The sequence below is a fragment of the Somniosus microcephalus genome, chromosome 20 (assembly GCF_052327205.1).
Source record: "Somniosus microcephalus isolate GS21.2 chromosome 20, FLI_Smic_1.0, whole genome shotgun sequence".
Taxonomy (NCBI): Eukaryota; Metazoa; Chordata; class Chondrichthyes; order Squaliformes; family Somniosidae; genus Somniosus; species Somniosus microcephalus.
Genome location: NC_141006.1, coordinates 19,093,138 through 19,100,802, shown reverse-complemented (window position 1 = coordinate 19,100,802; position 7,665 = coordinate 19,093,138).

Sequence of the window (7,665 nt, the reverse complement as noted above, 5' to 3'; positions counted from 1 at the left end):
CTGGGCCAGCTTACATAGGAGCCAGGTATGGGCGGAGCCCTACACACAGTACAATACAATGGAAATGAAACTGAAACCAACCACAGTCACAGGCAGAGAAATACTGATGAGTGATGAATGGAATATTTCATCACATTCACCCCTTCTATAGATTTAGTCTGTTCGGGGGTTTGATAGTCCTCTGCGACCGACGTGGCTGTTGTGGTGCCGCGGGTGTCGGCTGGGCGTCCCCGGTGGCCTCCTGGATCTCTGCCGGGGGTGCCGCCAGGGTTGTTGAAGGGGTAGTTGGTGGGGGTACCGTTGGTCGATGTTCTTCCGGTTGTGATGAAAGAGTAGTGGGTGGGTAAGAGTTGCTGTGGTCATTGTTGCTGCTGTTGTCGTGGTTGTTGTCGTTACCGGCTGGGGCGACGTCTTTTATGGACACGGTGTCCTCCCTTCCGTCGGCGTGCCGGACATACGCGTATTGGGGGTTGGCGTGGAGTAGGTGCACTGACTCCACGAGAGGGTCCGTCTTGTGGCCCCTCACATGCCTTCGCACGAATACCGGACCTGGGGTGGAGAGCCATGACGGCATGGATACGCCTGAGGTGGATTTCCGGGGAAAGAAAAACATTCGCTCATGAGGCGTGGCATTAGTGGCAGTACACAATAGCGACCGTATCGAATGGAGCACATCTGGGAGGACTTCCTGCCAGCGGGAGATAGGGAGGTCTTTGGTCCTTAGAGCTAGAGTGACTGCTTTCCATACTGTCCCGTTCTCTCGCTCCACTTGACCGTTACCCCGGGGGTTGTAGCTGGTGGTACGGCTCGTGGCGATCCCCCTGGACAGCATGTACTGGCGTAGCTCTTCACTCATGAAGGACGCCCCCCTATCCGTATGGATGTAGCTCGGCATACCGAACAAGCAGAACAGGCTGTTGAGGCATTTAATGACCGTGGCGCTGGTCATGTCTGGGCAGGGGAAGGCGAATGGGAAACGAGAGTATTCGTCCACAATGTTCAGGAAGTAAACATTGCTGTCGACGGACGGGAGGGGGCCCTTGAAATCTAAGCTGAGCCGCTCAAAGGGCCGTGTAGCTTTGATTAAGTGGGCTCTCTCTGGGCGGTAGAACCGAGGCTTGCACTCAGCGCAAGTGCGACAGTTCCTGGTCAGGGACCGAACTTCCTCAATCGAGCAGGGTAAGTTGCGGGACTTTATGAAGTGGAACAGCCGCGTGACCCCTGGGTGGCAGAGGTCATTGTGGAGGGTCTGTAGCCGATCCCCGGTGGCGCTGGCACACATCCCTTGTGAGAGGGCGTCGGGGGATTCGTTAAGGGCCCCTGGCCGGTAAATGATGTCATAATCGAAGGTGGAGAGCTCGATCCGCCACCTAAGAATCTTATCATTTTTAATCTTCCCCCTCTGTTTATTATTGAACATAAACGCTACCGACCGCTGGTCGGTAAGTAGGGTGAAGCGTTTGCCGGCTAGGTAGTGGCGCCAGTGGCGCACTGCCTCCACGATGGCTTGGGCCTCCTTTTCTTTGGAGGAGTGTCTGATCTCGGGCCCTTGGAGGGTCCTCGAGAAGAAAGCTACGGGCCGCCCCGCCTGGTTGAGGGTGGCCGCCAAGGCAAAGTCAGACGCATCACTTTCCACTTGAAAGGGGGTGTTCTCGTCCACTGCCTGTAGCGTGGCCCGCTCAATATCCTGCTTAATGCTTTTGAAGGCGGCATGGGCCTCAGCAGAGAGCGGAAAAGAGGATGCTTTCAAGAGGGGGCGGGCTTTGTCGGAGTAGTTGGGGACCCATTGGGAATAATAAGAGAATAACCCCAGGCACCTTTTCAGGGCTTTGGGAGTGTTGGGCAGGGGCAGCTCCCATAGGGGGCGCAATCGGTCGGAGTCTGGTCCGATTTCCCCATTCTCCACCACGCTGCCTAGTATGCAGAGGCGCGTGGTGTTGTAAACGCACTTGGCCTCGTTGTAGGTGAGGTTGAGTTTTTGTGTGGTTTTCAGGAACCTCTCGAGGTTCGAGTCGTGATCCTGCTGGTTGTGACCGCAGATGGTGACATTGTCGAGGTAGGGGAAGGTTGCCTGCAAGTGGTGGTCATCGACCATGCGGTCCATCTCCCTCTGGAAGACCGAGGCCCCATTCGTCACCCCAAAGGGGACTCTGAGAAATTGGTAGAGGCGTCCGTTCGCCTCGAAGGCGGTGTACGGGCGGTCCTCTGGTCTGATAGGGAGCTGGTGGTACGCTGACTTGAGGTCGATGGTGGAGAACACCCGGTATTGGGCGATTTGGTTCACCATTTCTGATATGCGGGGCAGCGAGTAGGCGTCTAGTTGGGTGTACCTGTTGATCGTTTGGCTATAGTCGATCACCATCCGTTTCTTCTCGCTCCCCCTTACCACCACCACTTGGGCGCGCCACGGGCTATTGCTGCGTTCAATAATGCGCTCTTTCAGGAGCCTGTCTACCTCGGTCGCGATAAACCGCCTGTCCTCCCAGCTGTACCTCCTGCTTTTGGTCGCTATTGGCCGGCAGTTAGGGGTAAGGTTCGCGAATAGCGAAGGCGGCTTTACCTTCAGGGTAGCCAGACCGCACACTGTGAGGGGCGGCTGGGACCCACCGTAATTGAGCGTGATGCTTTGGTGGTAGCACTGGAAATCCAGGCCCAAGATCACGCTCGCACATAGATTCTTCATGATTAATACTTTAAAATTATCGTTTACAGTTCCGTTAACGGACAATTGTACCGTGCAGTAACCCATAATGGTCGATGTCTGGGTTTTGTCAGCCATAGAGATGGTACCCCGAGTAGGGACCACCTTTAGGGAGAGTTGTTGTACCAGTTCAGGGTGGATAAAACTCTCCGTGCTTCCACTGTCAATTAAACATTTAACCCTGCACCCGTTTACCTCGATGTCCACCATTGATTTGGATAGCGGGTGCGGCCTGGTCTGGTCCGCTGTGACCGATGCCACTGTAGGGCCCTGATCGAGACAAGATGGCGTCCACGCTGTCTGCTCACAAGATGGCGGACCCCACGAGGTCGGGCAAGATGGCGTCCAAGATGGCCGCTCCCACGGCGCACACGCGGCGGTGGCGGGTTTTCCGGCGGGGTTCCCTCTGCACACCTTCCCGAAGTGCCCCTTCTTACCGCACTTAAAGCAGGTGGTGCCTTTCGCCAGGCATAGGTTTCTGGTGTGCTTCGGCTGCCCGCAGAAGTAGCAGTTGGGTCCCCGACGCGTCGCGGCTGTCGTAGGGCTTCTGGGGGGAGAGCGGGGCCCCGACGGTGTCGGGCTGCCGGGCGGGGAAGATGCCTTCCAAGATGGCGGCGCCCTTGGTGCACACGTGGCGGCGTGGATGGCGCGGGCTGAAGAGTAGGCGTCCGAGTTTCTCTGGGCCACATCCAGGGATCGTGCTGTGTCCGCAGCCTGTTTCAGGTCCAATCCCGTTTTTTCCAGCAGTCTCTGCCGGATGTAAGTGGAGCTGAGGCCTGTGATAAAGGCATTGCGAACAAGCTCGTCAGTGTACACTGCGGCTTTTACATCTTGGCACTTGCAGTCTTTGCCAAGCGTTTTCAGGGTGCCTAGGAACTCCTCCACCGATTCCCCAGGTCGCTGTGCGCGAGTAGCGAGCAGATGCCTAGCATACACCTCATTCGTAGGCTGCTGGTAATGCGCCTTTAAGATGTTGCAGGCGGCCGGGTACGTGTCGGCGTCTTGGATGAGGGGGTAAACCCGGTGGCTTACCCAATTCCGCAGAATTCCGAGTTTCATACTCGCAGCGTCCGTAGTGTCTTTGACGGCTGCGGAATTGTCCAGGAAGAATTCCATACACATAAACCAGTGTCCGAAGCGTGCCGATGCGTCCGAAGCATGCTGGTCCAAATCCAAACGTTCGGGTTTCAAGAGTTGATCCATTGTGTTGAAAATTAAGTCCATAAAATTGATGTGCCTCAATAAATCCGAGACTCGATGTTAGCGAAACAAAACAAGGCTTTTATTGACTTAGAAGGTAACACACAGAGGAGAATGTATCTTCCATCCAGAGGTCTGCCGTACTGGATGTGCTGCAGTCTGGGCCAGCTTACATAGGAGCCAGGCATGGGCGGAGCCCTACACACAGTACAATACAATGGAAATGAAACTGAAACCAACCACAGTCACAGGCAGAGAAATACTGATGAGTGATGAATGGAATATTTCATCACAGTGGGGACACAGAGTTGAGATACAGATCAGCCATGATCTAATTAAATGTTGGACCAGGCTCAAGGGGCTGAATGGCCTCCTCCTGTTCCAATATTCCTAATATTCCCAATTCCAGCTGAATTTTCAGGAATTTGTGTCACCTTCCCAGCAGGAAGATGTTGAAGCCTCTGCACAGGCCTTAGTCGCTGTAAGATTCGCAAAATTTCTACATCACTGACTGGGCGTACGCACCACCCCACACCACCCCCCTACAGTCGCTCAAGAAGGTTTCAGCAGAAACATCTTCAGAACACTTCAGACTGTGAGCTGAGGATTCGCTCTGCCTTTCTGGGATTGTGCTGTTTCACTGGTCAGTTCGCAGCTGCCGTGGGCAATGAATTCTGACAGAGTGAGAGGGGAGCGGGTTTGGGCGGGTGAGCAGAACACATTTTACATTCCAGTGTGATCCCGAGCTGCATGTGGACCCCCACTTTAACTCCCCCTCCCGTTCCCACTCGGAGCTCTCTGTGTTTAGCCTCTTACACTGTTCCACTGAAGCTCAACACAAATTTGAAGAGCCATGTCCAATCCTTCTCGCAGGCACCCTGCAGCTCACAGCTCTGAAGTCTGACTGCTGACATCAAAGGGCCCATTTTAATGCTGCCAGCTCTGGATACCGGGCAGGATTGCAGTTAAATGGCCACAGCCGATCCCACTGCCTTCCGCGGGTTGAACTTTTAAGCTGCTCTTGTGAGCAGGTGCGAGGGACACATGCAGTGAGGTTCTTCTTTAAATTCGCACATCAGGCTCTGGAGACGTAATCAGGGTCTGACTGCAATTTAAATCTGAAGCCTGCACGGAGAAACAAGCGTGGTTTCCCCACCAGCCCAACCTGTGGCAAGAGGCGCCGAGGTCAGAAACAATCCAGGAAGGCAGCTTTCCCTGGGCCACACACAGTCTCTGTCTGGGAGTCTCTCTCTCTCTCTCCCTGGGTCACACACAGTCTCTGTCTGGGAGTCTCTCTCTCTCTCTCCCTGGGTCCCACACAGTCTCTGTCTGGGAGTCTCTCTCTCTCTCTCCCTGGGCCACACACAGTCTCTGTCTGGGAGTCTCTCTCTCTCTCCCTGGGTCACACACAGTCTCTGTCTGGGAGTCTCTCTCTCTCTCTCCCTGGGCCACACACAGTCTCTGTCTGGGAGTCTCTCTCTCTCTCCCTGGGCCACACACAGTCTCTCTCTGGGAGTCTCTCTCTCTCTCCCTGGGCCACACACAGTCTCTGTCTGGGAGTCTCTCTCTCTCCCTGGGTCACACACAGTCTCTGTCTGGGAGTCTCTCTCTCACTCTCCCTGGGCCACACACAGTCTCCGTCTGGGAGTCTCTCTCTCTCTCTCCCTGGGCCACACACAGTCTCTGTCTGGGAGTCTCTCTCTCTCCCTGGGCCACACACAGTCTCTGTCTGGGAGTCTCTCTCTCTCTCCCTGGGTCACACACAGTCTCTGTCTGGGAGTCTCTCTCTCACTCTCCCTGGGTCACACACAGTCTCTGTCTGGGAGTCTCTCTCTCTCTCTCCCTGGGTCACACACAGTCTCTGTCTGGGAGTCTCTCTCTCACTCTCCCTGGGTCACACACAGTCTCTGTCTGGGAGTCTCTCTCTCACTCTCCCTGGGTCACACACAGTCTCTGTCTGGGAGTCTCTCTCTCTCTCTCCCTGGGCCACACACAGTCTCTGTCTGGGAGTCTCTCTCTCTCCCTGGGCCCCACAGAGTCTCTGTCTGGGAGTCTCTCTCTCACTCTCCCTGGGTCACACACAGTCTCTGTCTGGGAGTCTCTCTCTCACTCTCCCTGGGTCCCACACAGTCTCTGTCTGGGAGTCTCTCTCTCTCCCTGGGCCACACACAGTCTCTGTCTGGGAGTCTCTCTCTCTCTCCCTGGGTCACACACAGTCTCTGTCTGGGAGTCTCTCTCTCACTCTCCCTGGGTCACACACAGTCTCTGTCTGGGAGTCTCTCTCTCACTCTCCCTGGGTCACACACAGTCTCTGTCTGGGAGTCTCTCTGTCACTCTCCCTGGGTCACACACAGTCTCTGTCTGGGAGTCTCTCTCTCTCTCTCCCTGGGCCACACACAGTCTCTGTCTGGGAGTCTCTCTCTCTCCCTGGGCCCCACACAGTCTCTGTCTGGGAGTCTCTCTCTCACTCTCCCTGGGTCACACACAGTCTCTGTCTGGGAGTCTCTCTCTCACTCTCCCTGGGTCACACACAGTCTCTGTCTGGGAGTCTCTCTCTCACTCTCCCTGGGCCACACACAGTCTCTGTCTGGGAGTCTCTCTCTCTCTCTCCCTGGGTCACACACAGTCTCTGTCTGGGAGTCTCTCTCTCTCCCTGGGCCCCACACAGTCTCTGTCTGGGAGTCTCTCTCTCACTCTCCCTGGGTCACACACAGTCTCTGTCTGGGAGTCTCTCTCTCACTCTCCCTGGGCCACACACAGTCTCTGTCTGGGAGTCTCTCTCTCACTCTCCCTGGGTCACACACAGTCTCTGTCTGGGAGTCTCTCTCTCTCCCTGGGTCACACACAGTCTCTGTCTGGGAGTCTCTCTCTCTCTCCCTGGGTCACACACAGTCTCTGTCTGGGAGTCTCTCTCTCTCCCTGAGCCCCACACAGTCTCTGTCTGGGAGTCTCTCTCTCACTCTCCCTGGGTCACACACAGTCTCTGTCTGGGAGTCTCTCTCTCTCCCTGGGCCGCACACAGTCTCTGTCTGGGACTCTCTCTCTCTCTCTCTCTCCCTGGGTCACACACAGTCTCTGTCTGGGAGTCTCTCTCTCTCTCCCTGGGCCCCACACAGTCTCTGTCTGGGAGTCTCTCTCTCTCTCTCCCTGGGTCACACACAGTCTCTGTCTGGGAGTCTCTCTCTCTCCCTGGGTCACACACAGTCTCTGTCTGGGAGTCTCTCTCGCTCTCCCTGGGTCACACACAGTCTCTGTCTGGGAGTCTCTCTCTCTCTCTCCCTGGGTCACACACAGTCTCTGTCTGGGAGTCTCTCTCTCTCCCTCCCTGGGTCACACACAGTCTCTGTCTGGGAGTCTCTCTCGCTCTCCCTGGGTCACACACAGTCTCTGTCTGGGAGTCTCTCTCTCGGTCTCCCTGGGTCACACACAGTCTCTGTCTGGGAGTCTCTCTCTCTCTCTCCCTGGGTCACACACAGTCTCTGTCTGGGAGTCTCTCTCTCCCTGGGTCACACACAGTCTCTGTCTGGGAGTCTCTCTCTCGGTCTCCCTGGGTCACACACAGTCTCTGTCTGGGAGTCTCTCTCTCGGTCTCCCTGGGTCACACACAGTCTCTGTCTGGGAGTCTCTCTCTCACTCTCCCTGGGTCACACACAGTCTCTGTCTGGGAGTCTCTCTCTCTCCCTGGGCCCCACACAGTCTCTGTCTGGGAGTCTCTCTCTCTCTCTCCCTGGGTCACACACAGTCTCTGTCTGGGAGTCTCTCTC